Raw genomic sequence first — 20,327 nt, 5'->3', positions numbered from 1 at the left:
CTCTAGCGTCGCGCCTCATTCTCATGGTCTCTAGCAGCTGCTCCACTGTGGTCCGTCCAACACACTACTCTGGCGGGCGCCGCACAACTATGGTTGATGCCACACTGTGGTAGAAGGCACCTTATTCCCCCTCCCCTCCTCCCAGGTCGTGGCATTGAGGTTTTGTTGAAGGATGATCTCATCCAACAGGGTGAGGATCTCCTCAGATTTTTTGCCAAATTTTCATTCTGATCCACTATATGATGAATTGCTATGAGATGTTTCTGCTACTGCTATATGATGCATTGCAATGAGCTGCTCCTGCTGCTGCTATATGATGAATTGCTATGAGCTGCTGCTACATGATGAATTGCTATGAGCTGCTGCTGCTGCTATATGATGAGTTGCTATAAGCTGCTCCTGCTGCTGCTGTATGATGAATTGCTATGAGTTGCTCCTGCTGCTGCTATATGATGAATTGCTACAAGCTGCTCCTGCTGCTGCTATATGATGAATTGCTATGAGTTGCTCATGCTGCTGCTGTATGATGAATTGCTATGAGCTGCTACTGGTATATGATCAATTGCACACTGCTGCTGCTGCTGCTGTATGACGAGTTCCTGTGAGCTGTTGCTGCTGCTATATGATGCTTTCAGGTGGTGCTGCTACATGAAAATAACCAGCCACTTGGACCATCGAGTTTCAATAAATAATTGTTCTTCATTTAAATGTGGGTCGTGCGTTCTGCGTTTAAATTAGGCAATGGGATCTCTATGGAAGACATTGACCAAAATAGATTGTGCCTAGTAGATGGTATCTTTCTATTTGCATTTTGAACAAATAGTGATGGTTTGTTTTCCTATCATATTAATTACTGCACTGGGTTCAATTTGTGATGTTTGCAAGTCAAATTAATTTTCATATGGGCAGCAAAATGAAAAAATATAATGCAATCTAGATTTTTCACTGATCATACCAAAGATAAGCTGAAAAGGAAGGCAATGAAAAGATCTGGTTGGCTTATTACATGGAGCATATATTTCATATTCTATAATGAAATGCACATGTATTAGGTTATGCCATGTATGATGATGCCTAAATGTACACTATAGCAGGCATGAGTGATTCATCATTGCACGCACAATTGAATTGCAGGTTAAGGGCGAGTTCTATTTTGCCTTTCCAGAGCTTATTGTCAATATAAGCCATAAAAGATGTAAAAAAGTCATTTTTGAGTTATGGGCTTGGGTGTAACTTATTTCTCTTTAGAGGGGGGTGTTTCAGGTAGAAGCTCACTAAAAATTGAAGGGAAGGGGAATAGTGAAATGACTCTATTGTCTACCTATATTACACTCAAAATGCTACTAATCATACCTGCGTCACACCTGACCCTCAAGTAAAAACAAACACGCGACCGTTCATTGCCCTCCCCGCTTGCATCTCCTCTCCCCTTTCCCTCTACCTCGATCCCCTACCTGCAGTGCAGGGTTCCTCCAACAAGTTGTCACCACTGGTCCCATCTTGCGTGGTCCTAGGGCGATGCTCTATCCTGCTAGGCTACATGGCCTGTGGGTAGGGCCAAATCTCCCTGGCTGCTCCTCCCTCTAGCACTGCCCCTCATTCTCATGGTCTCCAGCAGCTGCTCCGCTTTGGTCCGTCCAACGCACTACTCCGGTGGGCGCCACACAACTACGGCCGATGCCACCCTGCGGCAGAAGGCACCTCGTCCCCCCTCCCCTCCTCCCAGGCCATGGCGTTGATGTGCTATTGAAGGATGAGCTCATCCAACAAGGTGAGGATCTCCGCTGATTTTTTGCCAAATTTTCATTCTGATCCGCTATACGATGAATTGCTATGTGCTGCTTCTGCTGCTGCTATATGATGTATTCATATGAGCTGCTCCTGCTACTGCTATATGGTGAATTGCTATTACTTGCTATGGCTATATGATGAATTGCTATGAACTGTTGCTGGTATATAATGAATTGCACATTGTTGTTGCTGTTGCTCCAACGCTCCGTCGGAGGGGGAATCAATCACGGAGGGTCTCTACATCATCTCCAAGGCCACTCCGATGAGTTGTGAGCAGTTTACCATAGACCTTCGGGTCCATAGTTGTTAGCTAGATGGCTTCTTCTCTCTCTTTGGATCTCAATACCATGTTCTCCTTGATCTTCTTGGAGATCTATTCGATTTAACTCTTTTTGTGGTGTGTTTGTCGAGATCCGATGAATTGTGGGTTTATGATCAAGTTTATCTATGAGAAATATTTGAATCTCCTCTTAATTCTTTTATGTGTGATTAAGTTATCTTTGCAAGTCTGTTCGAATTATCAGTTTGGTTTGGCCTACTAGATTGATCTTTCTTGCAATGGGGGAAGTGCTTAGCTTTGGGTTCAATCTTGCGGTGTCCTTTCCCAGTGACAGCAGGGGCAGCAAGGCACGTATTGTATTGTTGCCATCGAGGATATAAAGATGGGGTTTATATCATATTGCATGAGTTTATCCCTCTACATCATGTCATCTTTCTTAATGCGTTACTCTGTTCTTTATGAACTTAATACTCTAGATGCATGCTAGATAGCGGTCGATGTGTGGAGTAATAGTAGTAGATGCAGGCAGGAGTCGGTCTACTTGTCATGGACGTGATGCCTATATACATGATCATGCCTAGATAATCTCATAATTATTCGCTTTTCTATCAATTGCTCGACAGTAATTTGTTAACCCACCGTAATACTTATGCTATCTTGAGAGAAGCCATTAGTGAAACCTATGGCCCCCGGGTCTAACTTTTATCATATACGCTTTCAATTTACTTTTATTTGCATCTATACTTTTCCAATCTATGTCATAAAATACCAAAAATATATTTATCTTATCATACTATCTCTATCAGATCTCACTTTCGTAAGTGGCCGTGAAGGGATTGACAACCCCTTTATTGCGTTGGTTGCGAGTTCTTGTTTGTTTGTGTATGTGCGTGGGACTTTTGATGAGCCTCCTACTTGATTGATACCTTGGTTGTCAAAAACTGAGGGAAATACTTAAGCTACTATTGCTGCATCACCCTTTCCTCTTCAAGGAAAACCAACGCAAACTCAAGACATACCAAGAAGCATTTCTGGCGCCGTTGCCGGGGTGGTGTTTGCTCAAGTAAAGACGTACCAAGTACCCATCACAAACTCATTTCCCTCGCATCTACATTATTTTCCATTTTCCTCTTGTTTTCCTCTCCCCCACTTCACCCTTGCCGTTTTATTCGCCCTCTCTTTCTCAGTCTCCTCTCTCTTTCGTTGCCTTTTTGTTTGCTTGAGTGTTGGATTACTTGTCGCAATGGCGCAAGATAATACCAAATTGTGTGATTTCTCCAATACCAATAATAATGACTTCCTTAGTACTGCGATTGCTCCCCTTAATGATGTTGAGTCTTGGGAAATCAATACTGCTCTGCTGAATCTTGTTATGAAAGATCAATTCGCCGACCTTCCTAGTGAAGATGTCGCTACCCATCTAAACACTTTATTAATTTGTGTGAGATGCAAAAGAAGAAAGATACGGTTAATGATATTGTTAAATTGAAGTTATTTCCATTTTCACTTAGAGATCATGCTAAAGTTTGGTTTTTGTCTTTGGCTAAGAATAGTATTGATTCATGGAATAAGTGCAAAGATGCTTTTATCTCTAAGTATTTTCCTCCCGCTAAGATTATCACTCTTAGGGACGATATTATGAATTTTAAACAACTTGATCATGAGCATGTTGCCCAATCTTGGGAAAGAATGAAATTGATGATTCATAATTGCCCTACTCATGGTTTGAATTTATGGATGATCATACAAAATTTTTATGCCGGATTGAATTTTGATTCTAGAAATCTTTAGATTCGGCCGCAGGAGGCACTTTTATGGAAATCACCTTAGGAGAAGCTACAAAACTCCTTGATAATATTATGGCTAGTTATTCTTAATGGCACAACGAAAGATCTACTAGTAAAAAAGTGCATGTTATAGAAGAAATTAATGTTTTGAGTGGAAAGATGGATGAACTTATGAAATTGTTTGCTACTAAGAGTGCTCCTATTGATCCCAATGATCTGCCTTTGTCTACTTTGATTGAGAATAACAATGAATCTATGGATGTGAATTTTGTTGGTAGGAATAGTTTTGGAAACAATGCTTATAGAGGAAACTTTAAACCTAGACCGTTCCCTAGTAATTCCTCTAATAATTATGGAAATTCCTTTAATAATTCTTATGGTAATTCTAATAAGATGCCCTCTGATTTTGAGATTAGTGTGAAAGAATTTATGATCTCTCAAAAGAATTTTAATGCCTTGCTTGAAGAAAAATTGCTCAAAGTTGATGATTTGGCTAGGAACGTTGATAGACTCTCGCTTGATGTTGATTCTTTGAAACTTAGATCTACTCCTCCTAAGCATGATATCAATGAGTCTCTCAAAGCTATGAGAATTTCCATTGATGAGTGCAAAGAAAGAGTCGTTAGATTGTGTGCTAAGAAAGATTGCTTTGTAAAGGCGTGTTCTTCTAGTTTCCATAAAAATAATGATGACGATCTTACAGTTATTGGTGTGTCCCCTATTAGATCTTTGTTTTGCAATATTAATCTTAATAATTATGGGACTGGAGATGAGTCAACTTTAGTTAAAAGGCGTCCCAATGATTCGGAGTTTTTAGATCTTGATGCTAAATTTGGTAAAAGTGGGATTGGAGAGGTCAAGACTTTAAATAGCATTGAACCCACTATCTTGGATTTCAAGGAATTTAATTATGATAATTTTTCTTTAGATGATTGTATTTCCTTGTTGCAATCCGTTGTTAATTCTCCTCATGCTTACAGTCAAAATAAAGCTTTTACCAAACATATCGTTGATGCCTTGATGCAACCTTTTGATGAAAAACTTAATTTGGAAGTTTCTATACCTAGAAAACTTACTGATGAGTGGGAACCTACTATAAATATTAAAATTAAAAATCATGACTCTTATGCTTTATGTGATTTGGGTGCTAGTGTTTCCACGATTCCGAAAACTTTATGTGATATTCTAGGTTTCCATGATCTTGATGATTGCTCTTTAAATTTGCACCTTGCGGATTCCACCATTAAAAATCCAATGGGAAGGATTAATGGTGTTCTCATTATTGCAAATAGGAATTTGGTGCCCATAGATTTTATTGTTCTTGATATAGATTGCAATCTTTCTTGTCCTATTATTCTTGGTAGACCTTTCCTTAGAACGATTGGTGCAATTATTGATATGAAGGAAGGGAATATTAGATTCCAATTTCCATTAAGGAAAGGCATGGAGCACTTTCCAAGAAAGAAAGTCAAATTACCTTATGAATCTATCATGCGAGCTACTTATGAATTGAGTGCCAAAGATGGCACTACTTAGATCTATCCTCGCTTTTATGCCTAGCTAGGGGCGTTAAACGATAGGGCTAGTTGGGAGGCAACCCAATTTTAATTGTGTTTTTTGTTTTTGTTTCTGTTTAGTAATAAATTTTGCATCTACCTTCTGTTTAGATGTGTTTTTATGTTTTAATTAGCGTTTGTGCCAAGTAGAACCTATAGGATAACCTATGGTGATAGTTAATTTGATTCTGCTGAAAAACAGAAACTTCGCACGCACGAAAATATTTTTCTTAATTCATAGAAACGTGATTTTGCGTTGATTCTTTTTGCTGTAGATTAATAGATAAATTTCTCAGGACCTCCTATTTTGGTAGGATTTTTAGAGTTCCAGAAGTATTAGATAGTTACAGATTGCTACAGACTGTTCTGTTTTTGACAAATTATGCCTTTCATGTGTTGCTTGCTTATTTTGATGCATCTATGGCTAGTATGCAAGGTTATGAACCATAGAGAACTTGAAATACAATAGTTTTAACACCAATATAAATAAAGAATGAGTTCATTACAGTACCTTATGTGGTGTTTTTTCTTTCTTTCACTAACGGAGCTTATGAGATTTCCTGTTGAGTTTTGTGTTGTGAAGTTTTCAAGTTTTGGGTAAAGATTTGATGGACTATGGAATAAGGAGTGGTCATAGCCTAAGCTTGGGGATGCCCAAGGCACCCCAAAATATTCAAGAATAGCCAAAATCCTAAGCTTGGGGATGCCCCTGGAAGGCATCCCATCTTTCGTCTTCGTTTATCGGTAACTTTACTTGGAGCTATATTTGTATTCGCCACATGATATGTGTTTTGCTTGGAGCATCTTGTATTATATTATTACTTGTTTGTTAGTTCTCCACAATCATCCTTGCTGTACACACCTTTTGGAAGAATCCCACTTGATTTAGAATTTATTAGAATACGCTACGTGCTTCACTTATATCTTTTGAGCTTGATAGTTTTTGCTCTAGTACTTCACTTATATCTTTTAGAGCATGGCGGTGGCTTATTTTGAAGAAATTGTTGATCTCTCATGCTTCACTTATATTATTTTGAGAGTCCCTTAGAACAACATGTTATTTGCTATGGTTATAAAATTGGTCCTAGAATGATGAGCATCCAGGTTGGGTATATTAAAAACTATCATAAGAAGTGAATTGGATGCTATGATCAATTTGATACTTGATAATTGTTTTGAGATATAGGGGTGGTAATATTAAAGTCATGCTGGTTGGGTGATTATGAATTTAAAGAATGCTTGTGCTAAAGTTTGTGATTTCCTTAGCATGCACGTATGGTGAACTGCTTTCTGATGAAGTTGGAGCACAATTCTATTTATTGATTATCTTCCTTATGAGTGGAGGTCGGGTACGAGCGATGGTCTTTTCCTACCAATATATCCCCCTAGGAGCATGCGCGTAGTACTTTGTTTTCAATGACTTGTAGATTTTTGCAATAAGTACATGAGTTCTTTATGACTAATGTTGAGTCCATGGATTATATGCACTCTCACCCTTCCACCATTGCTAGCCTCTCTTGTGCCGCGCAATTTTTGCCGGTACCATACACCCACCATATACCTTCCTCAAAACAGCACCATACCTACCTATTATGGCATTTCCATAGCCATTCCGAGATATATTGCCATGCAACTTTCCACCGTTCCATTTATATGACACACATCATTATTGTCATATTGCTCCTTGCATGATCATGTAGTTGACATCGTATTTGTGGCAAGGCCACCTTCATAATTTTCATACATGTCACTCTTGATTCATTGCATATCCTAGTATACCGCCGGAGGCATTCATATAGAGTCATATCTTGTTCTAGTATTGAGTTGTAATCTTGAGTTGTAAGTAAATAAAAGTGTGATGATCTTCATTATTAGAGCATTGTCCCAGTGAGGAAATGATGATGGAGACTATGATTCCACCACAAGTCGGGATGAGACTTTGGACTTTAAAAAAAAGAGAAAGGCAAAAAAAAAGAGAATGGCCAAATAAATGAATAAAAAATGAGAGAAAAAGAGAGAAGGGACAATGCTACTATCCTGTTTACCACACTTGTGCTTCAAAGTAGCACCATGATCTTCATGATAGAGAGTCTCCTATGTTGTCACTTTCATTTACTAGTGGGAATTTTCATTATAGAACTTGGCTTGTATATTCCAATGATGGGCTTCCTCAAAATGCCCTAGGTCGTCATGAGCAAGCGAGTTGGATGCACACCCACTTAGTTTCTTTTGTTGAGCTTTCATATATTTATGGCTCTAGTGCATCCGCTGCATGGCAATCCCAACTCACTCACATTGATATCTATTAATGGGCATCTCCATAGCCCGTTGATATGCCTAGTTGATGTGAGACTATCTTCCTTCTTCTTTGTCTTCTCCACAACCACCATTCTATTCCACATATAGTGCTATGTACATGGCTCACGCTCATGTATTGCGTGAAAGTTGAAAAAGTTTGAGATTAGTAAAGTATGAAACAATTTCTTGGCTTGTCATCGGGGTTGTGCATAATTAAATACTTTGTGTGATGAAGATAGAGCAACAACCAGATTATATGATTTTGTAGGGATAACTTTCTTTGGCCATGTTATTTCGAGAAGACATGATTGCTTGATTAAGTATGCTTGAAGTAATAATATTTCTTATGACAATATGAACTTTTATTTTGAATCATTTGGATCTGAACATTCATGCCACAGTAAAGAAAATTACATTGAGAATTATGCTAGGTAGCATTCCACATAAAAAATTCTGTTTTTATCATTTACATACTCGAGGACGAGCAGGAATTAAGCTTGGGGATGCTTGATACGTCTCCAACGTATCTATAATTTTTGATTGTTCCATGCTATTATATTACCTGTTTTGGATGTTTATGGGCTTTACTTTACACTTCTATATCATTTTTGGGACTAACCTACTAACCGGATGCCCAGCCCGTATTGCTGTTTTTTGCCTATTTTAGTATTTCGAAGAAAAGGATTATCAAACGGAGTCCAAATGGAATGAAACCTTCGGGAGCGTGATTTTTGGAACAAACGTGATCCAGAGGACTTGGAGTGCAAGTCAAGAGGCAGTCGAGGTGGCCACGAGGGTGGAGACCCCCCCTACTAGGCACGCCCCCTATCTCGTGTCCCCTCGGGCATGCACCGACCAACTACTTCCTCCTATATATACCCATGTACCCCGAGAACATCAGAACAGACCACGAGAAACCAAATTCCACCACAGCAACCTTCTGTATCCGCAAGATCCCATCTTGGAGCCTTCGTCGACGCTCCACCGGAGGGGGAATCGATCACGAAGGGCCTCTACATAATCTCCAAGGCCTCTCCGATGAGTTGTGAGTAGTTTACCACAGACCTTCGGGTCCATAGTTGTTAGCTAGATGGCTTCTTTTCTCTCTTTGGATCTCAATACCATGTTCTCCTTGATCTTCTTGGAGATCTATTCGATGTAACTATTTTTGCGGTGTGTTTGTCGAGATCCAATGAATTGTGGGTTTATGATCAAGTATATCTATGAGAAATATTTGAATCTCCTCTGAATTCTTTTATGTGTGATTAAGTTATCTTTGCAAGTCTCTTCGAATTGTCAGTTTGGTTTGGCCTACTAGATTGATCTTTCTTGCAATGGGAGAAGTTCTTAGCTTTGGGTTCAATCTTGCAGTGTCCTTTCCCAGTGACAGCAGGGGCAACAAGGCACATATTGTATTGTTGCCATCGAGGATAAAAAGATGGGTTTTATATCATATTGCATGAGTTTATCCCTCTAGAACAATCATCTTTCTTAATGCATTACTCTATTCTTTATGAACTTAATACTCTAGATGCACGCTGGATAGGGGTCGATGTGTGGAGTAATAATAGTAGATGCAGGCAAGAGTCGGTCTACTTGTCACGGACGTGATGCCTATATACATGATCATGCCTAGATAATCTCATAATTATTCACTTTTATATCAATTGCTCGATAGTAATTTGTTCAACCACCGTAATACTTATGCTATCTTAAGAGAAGCCACTAGTGAAACCTATGGCCTCCGGGTCTATCTTTTATCATATACGCTTTCAATTAAGTTTTATTTGCATCTTTACTTTTCCAATCTATATCATAAAAATACCAAAAATATATTTATCTTATCATACATTCTCTTTCAAATCTCACTTTCGCAAGTGACCGTGAAGGGATTGACAACCCCTTGATTGCGTTGGTTACGAGTTCTTGTTTGTTTGTGTAGGTGTGTGGGACTTTTGAGGGGCCTCCTACTGGACTGATACCACGGGATCTTGTTCATCCAACCCCCATCGGGAACTATTCATCCAACCCCAACCACGTATGTCTCAAATCGTTCAACCAACCCCATGTTCACTGTTCATCAAGAGGCAGCAGGTTCGATCGGCTTTAGTTAGCAGCAGTAGCGAAGGATTTACTCGGGTTCAGTTAACAACAAGGGATAGATCGGGGTTCAGTAATGTAGCTAGTGCAATCACTCCATTTCAGTAGGGCCCAATGCCTCACTTGGGTTCAGTTAGAGCGCAACACCTCGCACACACGCGCGTACGTGTACGAGAGAAATGCGCAAACCTCTGTGCATCGCTCGGCCCCGACCACCCACCGTAACTGGGAACTCCCCGAAATTTTCCTCGCACTCGCTTCTACCATGATTTTTTCCGTCATGGACGGCCCAAAGAATGTCATGCAGGTGTGTCTCAGGCCCGCCCAGGACGAAAAGCCCATTTTCTGTCATGATTTTTTGTCATAGCAGTAGGAGCCCACCACATCTATGATGATACCGGGTTTTGTCATGATTATCGTGATAGAAGTGTCATAAGTATGACAGAAAAAGTTTCGTTTGGCCCAAAATGTCACGGATGTGTCTTTTTTTGTAGTGCAACACGGTTTCGGGGGGCCCTGACAAGTGTTGGGGGGCTCATGGGCAAAGGGGAGGGGTCAACCGCCCACTAAGGGGTTGTGCGCCCCCCTCACCCCATCCCACATAACCAGAAGGGGTGGCGATGCCCCCCTAGGGAAGCCAACCCCTTTGCCTTGGGTGCCAAAGCTCTGGGGGGGAGGAGGCGCCCAAAACCCATCTAGGGTTTCTCCCTGTGGCCGGCGCCCCCCAGATGGGATCTAGGGTGCCCCTCCTCCTCCCTTTGCCCTATATATAGAGAGGTAGAGAGAGGGCATCCACTTCCCTTGAGCACATCTCCACGCCATGGCGCTGCCCCTCCTCTCCCTCATAGCTATCTTCCTCTCTATAGTGCTTAGCGAAGCTCTGCTCAGATTCCACCACCACCACCACCATGCCGTCGTGCTGCCGGAGGACTCGAGGTACTACTTCAGCATCGCTCGCTGGATCAAGGAGGTGAAGGTTTCATCAAGCCGTACGTATGTTGAATGCGGAGGTGCTATCCATTCGGCACTTGGATCAGGGTTCGCGGGACGGATCGTGATTGGGTCGTGAAGACGTTCGACTACATCAACCATGTTTTTTAACGCTTCCGCTTAACGATCTACAAGGGTATGTAGATGCAATATCTCCTCTCATAAATGTTCATCTCCTAGATTGATCTTGGTGAGCATACAAATTTTTTTGTTTCTCATGTAACAATCCCCAACAGTGGAATCATGAGCTAGGTCTCTGCATAGATGACATCATGAGTAGAACACAAATGAGTTTGTGGGTGTTGATATTCAGATTGCTTCCTACCTTGGTATTTTCTTGATTCAGCGGCATTGTGGGATGAAGCGGCCTGGACCAACTTTACATGTCCACGTATTTGAGACCGGTTCCATCGACAGACATGTGACTTTGTTGCATAAAGATGGCTGGCGGGTGTCTGTCTCTCCCACCTTAGTTGAATCGGATTCGACAAAGGCGGTCCTTGTAGAAGGTTAAATAGCAACTTACATATCACCTGTGGCTATGCATAGGTAAGAATCATGCTGGCTAGATACCCATAGCAGCCACGTAAAACATGAAACAACAATTAGAGGACGTCTAACTTGTTTTTGCAGGGTATGTTGTGATATGATATGGCCAAAGACATGATGAAATATATTTGATGTATGAGATGATCATGTTCGTAATAGTTTATATCGACATGCATGTCGATGCATACGACAACCGACAGGAGCCATAGGTTTGTATTTAATTATTGTATGACCCGCGTGTCAATCATTAAACTCTATGTAATGCTTTACTTTATCGCTAAGAGGTAGCAATCACTACAAAAAACACTTATGTGATGATACGTGTTTGTCACAGTAGGTCATGTTTTATGTCATGCATGTACATCCATGACGATTTTATGATAGAATCAAGATAGTCATACTTGTGATGTCGTAGAAGTGTTCCATGAAAATACCAAAATTATCATCATGGAAGTGTCCACTTCCATGATGATAAATGGCGCGTCATGGAAGTGCTTTCGTCAAGGGTAACTAACACGTGGCATCCACCATAACGGGTCACCGTTAAGCTATCGGGTTCCGGTTTGGATCCAGTCACCCGTTAACGGCCAGAACCAATGGGGATTTTCCACGTGTAAAATCATCATTGGCCGGAGGAAACACGTGTTGGCTCCTCGGTGGGCCAAATGTCGTCCATCTAATAGAGGAGGCGTGCCTATGATACGTAGACACGTGGCAGGGCCCAACAGAGGCCCATATAGATCAAAAAGGCTAGCCCAGTCAAAGGCCCATAGTATTTACTCAGGTACTAGTGGGCCAACCCACTAACGGCCTGCTTAAACATGGCCCATTTATGGCCCAAAGCCAGATCTGGCCTGTTAACTGTTCGCTGAGTGTTTGGGCCCAATTACGGCCTAGTGACATTTCGGCCTGTTAGAGGCCCGATGTAGACATGGGCCCATTTAACCCTGATGTGTCTTTCGGCCTGGAAATAGCCCATGCAACCCATGGACCATATATGCTTGGGCACGACATCCCGACCACAAATGGCTCGTGATCAAGGTGGCAATAGTTTATCCCAACATAACTTTGTCCATGTTAAAGGCTTATGGTATAATTCAGCCCGTTGATGTCCTACTAAGCTTTCGGCCTCTTGAAGGCCCATGATATCAGTGGGTCAACTAAGTCCCAAGATATGTTTCGGCCTGGTAATGGCCCATCATATAACTATGCCAATAATGGCTCGGTCTACATTTCAGCCTGCTACAGGCCCGTGGACGGCTATTGAAATTTAAGGCCCAACATGCATGTCGGCCTGCTAAAGGCCCATGTTATCTTCTGGGCCATGACAGGCCAGAAGAATATTCAGCATGTTAATGGCCTGAAGCTACATGGGCCGAACTAAGCATTGGGTCCATTAATGGCCCAACTAAACTTTGGGCCGATTGTAGGCCCATGTAAGATGTGGGCCTGGCGCAAAGTGTGAAGGCCCCAATGGCCTTTCAGGCCCAAGAAAGTTGCAGGCCGGCCAAATTGTGGCCCGTTAGAATGCAGGCCCGTTAGAGGCGAATGATTCGGCCTGGTCGCCTACATCAGATTTTCGCTGTTTTTTTAGATAGCGAATGATGGCATATATGGTAACTAGTAGGAATTAAGAACAAACCTACTCTATACAATAAATAAATTAAAGCATAGTAACTAAGAACAAACATCCACTTGGCATCAAAGTTCGCCACCAGTGATCATAAAGCGCAATGAAGAAGCAGATTAAAATAACTAGGAACCATTGTAGCGTAACAAAATAATACTGAACCAAGACCACTTCCAAGACAGTTTAAGAAAGGTTAGCCTTGCACAGGAGCTGCTGCGGAAGGCTATGAGACTGGCCTAGCATGTCGGTCATAGCTTTCAGCTGTAGATGTTTATCAATGAGGTTCTCATTGGTGTTCTCTATGATCTTCCTTAGAGAAAGGACTTCAAGTCGAAGTTGAGTTGCAGAATGCCTTTCTACTTCAACTTGGGACTGAAGAAGTCGAATTGATTCAGACAGCGAATTCTGTGAGCTTGTCTGACTGCTAGTCTGAAGTAAGTTGAACACTGTATCAAGACATGACTTTGGCGTTGTCTCACTATCTTCAAGATGTTTTGCCTTCTTTGCTACAATATATGTTGGTTTTTTCTCAGAGCCTTTAGCTCACTTGTGCATGCCATCAGGCATATCACCCTGAAACAAGCAGAGAGATGACAGGTTTAGCACATGTATAAACAAAGATGGTAACTGTGTTGTCAATTCCATCCAATTGCAAATTAGAAAATAAAGAGTCAGTTCAAAATATCAATAGCATAATTTATCATTGTTCATAATGCAGGCAGCTAAGCCACACTACTGGTTACCATGTCAACAAAATAAGCATAGATGAAGGGCAAAGACAATCATTGTATCTATTTTGGTTAATGTGCATGGCATGTTGTTCATATCGTCAGCCACATCAGTAAGATAAAGCAGGAGATGACAAGGTGCAAACGTGGGCGGCTTCACCACACACTGGATTATAGATCCACAAAAACAAGCATACATATAGGGCGTATTGAGTAATGTGCATGGTATGAATAAGGTATTTAGTTTTACAACTGAAACTTGGAACTTATAGTTGTTGCGAATATGCATTTTGATAGAAACAGCAAACTAAACAACAATTGACAATACAGAGTATAGGAAAATTAAACATCAGCTGAGGATAAAGGCTTTATAAGGAACGACTTACATTAACAATTAACATCGACTCTATAATGCCCTTCTCCATGTCAAGGGAAGGATACCTCAAGATTTTCAGCACAGAAACTTCCTCATAAGCATTGCATGTACTCTGCATTTTGTAGGAGTAATTATACATATGATAATACTAGAAGGGATAGAGGATAAGGAAGATAAGATGTAGATTGATGCTACATAATCAACTATGAATCCCTGTAAGTACAAGTGTTACAAGACAAAATTTACTGACAAGAGCAATGGGCTACACTTCTGCACTGGCATTGTCTGTGTATTCAACTTTTTGGTAAGACTAAATATAGATCTTATATTTTGTAGTAAATGGTGGGCAAGGGAGATAATATGCAGAATGCTACACAATGAAACAATCCATCCTTCCCATAATATAAGAGTGTTTTGTACACTGGTGTACTGTACAAAATGCTCTTATATTATGGGACAGAGGGAGTAGCTGTTAATGTAAGTACAGTGACAGACAACGTCCATTCCTTATAAGAGGGCTACAGAGCTAAACCTCTACAAAAGCATTGGGTTGATTCTAAATTTATGTAAGAATCGATATGTATCTTATAATGTCCACCAAATGGAGGATAACGAGGCTAACATGTGCAGTGATCCTACATAATCAACCAGTTGTGAAAGTAAGTCTGGTCATATAGGGCAAGAGGTACTCACAAGAGCAATGTAGTGTGCAGTATAGTTGCGTGATTCTGTGGTCCATTGAGAAAGAATGTTCTTTTGCAAATGGTTTTCATACAAGTGAGATGGTAAGGCACATGCAGAAATTTAGTTCAAATTGTGGTGTGATATCATAGACAGTACCTTACGCTACAGACGAGACCAATGTGTAATAAGATTATTCCAATCACTGTCTAATAAATGTAGCACTAGAGACTTTATAGAAATTTCATTTAGAGGTTTGCCATCGAAGTGCGCTTGCCTCAGGTAGGAACGATACATCATCAACGGGTGCTTAAAAAGCGCAACCAACCCTTGCTCGCCTTTAATATCCAGTTTGGTCCTTTCCTATTTAAAAGAATGAAATCTTGTGTCTTCTGTCAGCAGAAAAATATGCACTAATTACCATGAATAACATTACTACATTGCTGGAATTGGGGCTAAGGGTCCTATTTGCTGCAATTGGGGCTCTCTCTTGTTTGAAAAGGGATTTGGCAACTGGATTTGGTGTACTCTTTGCTAGAATGGGGATTTTGCGTCGTGGAGCTGGTGCTATGTCAACTGGCATCATCATAAAGTTTGCTACAGTTGGGGTCTGCTGAGTTGGGGCATCAGAGATGACCAATGTAGTAGGGCTAGAGTCTGCTAGAGTTGGGGCTGTTTTTTCTGGGCCTGGCGATATTGCAACTACACCTAATGGGCTATTTGATTTATCAGGTGTCACTACCTTTTCCAAATACTTTGTTTGTGCTCCTCCACGATAAGAAATCGACCTCTTCCTTTTGAACGTCTGATACAGAAGAACAACATTTGAATGGATAAATGTTATGATGACAGATCGAATATATACTGAAAATGGATAGGCAGGGCGTATTCACATACACGATGTGTAAACTAAGCTAATGGTAGTACAACAAAGTAGAGGCAATGCAAAGCATCAGTTGCAAGATATGTGCAACCAATATAACCTTGGAAAGTTAGAGCAAGAACCTTGATGGTTGAATAAGATAGGGCATCTTCCTCTAACTCCTCCACTAGGGAGCTACATTAACTTATGTCTCCCTCTAGCTCAGAATCATTGTTAGGATCATATTACTAGCATGAGTCTGTAGGTGGGGAGCGTTTGCACTGCATTGCATCCAGACTTGACTTCAGTCCCTTAATGCCAAGTTTGACAACCATGGCATTGTTCTGCTTTATTCTTTTCATGCGCGCAAACTCATAATCATTATGCTGTTGTTTAGTATATGAGATTCATGAATAAAAAGTAGTAAGATTATCTATGGAATGCATTGCAGATTCAACTTGGAGAGTGTCTCCCTACAAACTCATGCATATACAAAGTTCATCCCGCAACCGAGCTGACCAGACCACACACAAAAATACAAACCTCTTATGTCTCTATAACAGGCGGACACACATTTCAAAAGTGAAGTAGGAACACTAGAATCATATCAAATTCATATTTTAACAAATAAACTAAGGAATTATGAGTGGCATAATGTTTAGTTTTAAGGGTGGAGTGCTGGTAGTGCGACACAAAGTAAGTAGGCAAATTGTATTCCATGTAAAAGATCATAGTCTATGTAAAAGGTGGATATGACACTTTCTTTCTGTACCATGCAGTGTTTTTTACCCACACATGATGGAAGAGATCACGCAGATAAATATTGGTCACTCATGTCTGCAGTTCCAGTAATTTGAAACAGGGTGGTCCACCCTAAAAGCATATTGACAACAAATATGACAAGGCAAGCATAGGGGTAGTGAATCAATCATTACTTGTGAGCTTACTAGGAAAAGTATGCAACATTGTACCTGCAGTAAGAGACCGTCCAAAATCTGAATCAAGAAGTTGGTCTAGCACTTTTTATTTGCAACTAATCGACGAGAATAATTGGCTATCATATGGAATGAGTAAGAAAGACAAGTAAAATTGTCAACAAACCTGGCCTGCAGTAGTAATCTAGGTCAATGTCACTATAACCAACAATCCAACGTGACTAGTGTCCGTTCCTAGGGCTAGAATTTTGAAACCTTGTGAACTTTACAAGTACTAAAGGTTACTGAAATATCTAAACCATTAAGTGTAGGTACCACTCAGTACACAACAAACCCTAATGACATTCCTGCCTAATGAGTAATGAATCAATTAGAAAATGGGTGATGAGGAGTGGCTCCTGAGTGTTGAGGATGTATCTCAGGATAAATCGGGTTGGCTAGTGGGTGCTACACGCCTGAGCCCTGAACGGACTGGGAAGGTAGGCACGGCAGCGCGTGGGCAGCGGTGACGCTGTTGTGCGAGCGAATCCTGACCTCCTGTTAGTCTGAGGATGCCAAGTTGCCAGCTAGGCAGGAGGCTGGGGGCGAGTAGAGATCGGAAACGCAACAGAAAAGAGGGGAATCGGGGTCTTGGCCGACCCAAAGTCCCAGGGTGGGCCCCACCATGGGCAACCTGTAGATCCACACCCCAGCGGCATGCATGCACTTTCAAAACTAAATTAGGAGCATTTAGCTGACCAATTAAACGACTCTATTTTAATAATATCAGATTCGTATTTGAACAACTAAGCTTGTTTAGCTTGATGGGTGGAGTAGTGCTATTATGACATGAAGCACGTAGGATGATCGTATAGTGATCATAAAAGGGGGGACCCTAAGCACGTAGGCTGACTATGCCATGGCAGATTTGAAGTTGCAAAACACAGAAATGCTATTTAGCAACCATTGTTTGCTTCGAACTAAGAACTAAATTTTAAGAGCTGAAAAGAAAGTACAATAACCAAGTTACGATCTATTTTCTGGTTGAGATCAAAAAGTTGAGTAGATATGAAGCAGTACCACCTCTCTTGTGGTGGCGTGTAGGCATCGGGGTGCGATGGCTGTCGGTAGCGTTGAAGCAGATCTGTGATGGTGGCGTGTAGGCATTGGGGGATAAGTCCCATTGCGGTGGATGAGAACGTCATGGGAGTGGCCCTGGCAAGGAGGATGATGACACTGATGAAGCGAGAGTACGTGATGCAAGGCTCCTGGTCCATTGTCTTGGATGAGAAACGTCCATCTCTAGCAGTGGACGATGCGGTCTTGGTAGGCGCTCCGGCATTGTGGAGGACGGCATCGATGGATAGGGTCGAGGACAGCGGCAATGAATGGGGTGGCAGACGGAGGGGGCTGGTGGGGGGAAGGTGTTCTAGCATGGATGTTGTATGAATGGGAAAATGGAGGGAGAGGTATAGGGAACCATGTTTTTGGGACGTGCCTGTCTGAAATATGGGAAAGTTACAAACTTAGCCCCTGTTTAAAAATTTGGACGTCTCATCGGTCGAGGATAGGGTGGTAATCTCGCATCTCCCCAATATTTGCCGAGAGCGATTCCGGGCGAGGAGAGGGTATTTTGGCGCCCACGGTTGGTGCCCACACTGTATGAATGGGGCTGACGGGTAGGGCGGTTGCGTCATGTCTGAGTGAAGTTACAAACCTGCCCCTATTAATAATATTTGCCTACATCGATTTTGGTCGAGTCGATTTTGTTTTGCCACCCACCGTTTATGAATGGGGAAATGGAGGGAGAGATAGAGGTCTTTCGGACAATCTTGAATAAAATGTGTTTTGCCACCCATGTTTGCTGCCCATCATGTCTGAATGGGCTTAGAGGCGGTCGTGTCACGTCTAATTGAAGTTACTAACCTAGCCCTATTGAGAGGAGTGGAAATCAGGCCGATGGATTGTCCGTGTAAGGGGTAGATAGTAATTTCCATCTCGCAAACACTGGCTTCGGGCAGCCGACGTCGGATTGGATATTTTGTCGCTTCTTTCATATTTTGGGAAAATAAGCATTCACATTTACCCTGTAACTAAATTAGAATCCATTTTGTATTCTTATACGAATCTTTATGAATAATTATATGTTTTTTTATATATCTTTGAAAACTCAACAAAGTTGTATTCCACTATCATATATGAATATGATGTACTAATGCCGATACTCAAATTCAGAAGGTAGAATCCAGTTTAAGGTGAATTCGAATATTTGAAACCACTTGATGTCCAACTCAAGTGTAACATGTATGACACATGCATCATATAGTGTACTCCCATTTGGATATGTACACAAGCGATGTCTCAAGATTCAAAATACTGAGTCAATCAACCAATAATGTACAAAACTAACAAACATATAAACATTTATAGAGTATATGGATCAATAATATCAACTAACATACATAAGCCAGACCGATGTGTTTTTTTACTAGAAGAGCATCATTTTTTAGCAAAGCTAGTACAACATCTTGGCCCTTTCAGATGCATGCCACTTAAGGACCATCTATCTATACTACTATTATTGCTGGATGCACATTCAACCTGATTGGCATATTTGTAGGTCTGGCATAGCAATGAAAATGAAATGTCTCAGAGCCTTATAGATTAATGCAGACTCATGCTCAAAAAAAATTTACAAACAAAAAAACAATTATTACATGATCTCTAGAACAAATGGTTTGATCGATTACATGAACAAACAACACAAAGGTTATTCAACAATGGAAGAACATTAGACGAATGCTATAAAATGTTTGGCATAGAATCCATGAATGATGAGCATGATTGCAATGTTCCTAGTATGAATTCTTTGAATATCCATGATGCTAATGATATGCAAAGCCATAAGCTTGGGGATGCTATGTTTGATGAGGATGATATTTTTACTCCCCCAAGTTTTGATGAGAAAATTTATCATGATGAAAGCATGCCTGCTATCTATGATGATTATGGTGATGACATGTATGCTATAAATAATAATGAAAACCATGGAACTTGTCATCATGATTTTAATTTTCAATCACATGATAGTTATTTTGTTGAGTTTGCTCCCACTACTATTCATGAGAATAAATTTGCTTATGTGGAGAGTAACAAAATTTCAATGCTTATGCATCATGAAAAGAATGCTATATGTCATGGTTATATTGTTGAATTTCTTCATGATGCTACTGAAAATTATTATGGGGGAGGAACTTATGCTTGTAGGAATTGCAATAATATCAAGTTTCCTCTCTATGTGTTGAAAATCTTGAAGTTGCACTCATTTGCCTTCCTATGCTAATTGATTCTTGTTCCCATAAGTTGTTTGCTCAAAAATCCCTATGCATAGGAAGTGGGTTAGACTTAAATGTTCTAGCCATATGTTTCATGATGCTCTTGTTATGTTTCAATCTTTATCTTTCATGTGAGCATCATTGAACTCATCATGCCTAGCTAAAAGGCATTAAAGAAAAGCGCTTGTTGGGAGACAACCCAACACATTTACCCCTACTGTTTTCGTGTGTTCACATGATTATGATACTGTATTAATCATGTTTTATTGCTTTTGTTTCAACAAAGTGCCAAGTAAAGCCTTTGGGATCATGTTGGGTGATAGTTGATTTGATCTTGTTGAAAAACAGAAAGTTTTTTACTCACAAAAATTAACAGAATAGTGCTTTTGAGTTTATTCTTTTTGCACAAGATTAATATACAAATTTCTCACGTGGTCCAATTTTTTCATA

Source organism: Triticum aestivum, chromosome 2B (assembly GCF_018294505.1).
Source record: "Triticum aestivum cultivar Chinese Spring chromosome 2B, IWGSC CS RefSeq v2.1, whole genome shotgun sequence".
Lineage (NCBI taxonomy): Eukaryota > Viridiplantae > Streptophyta > Magnoliopsida > Poales > Poaceae > Triticum > Triticum aestivum.
Note: the sequence above shows the minus strand (reverse complement) of the source record.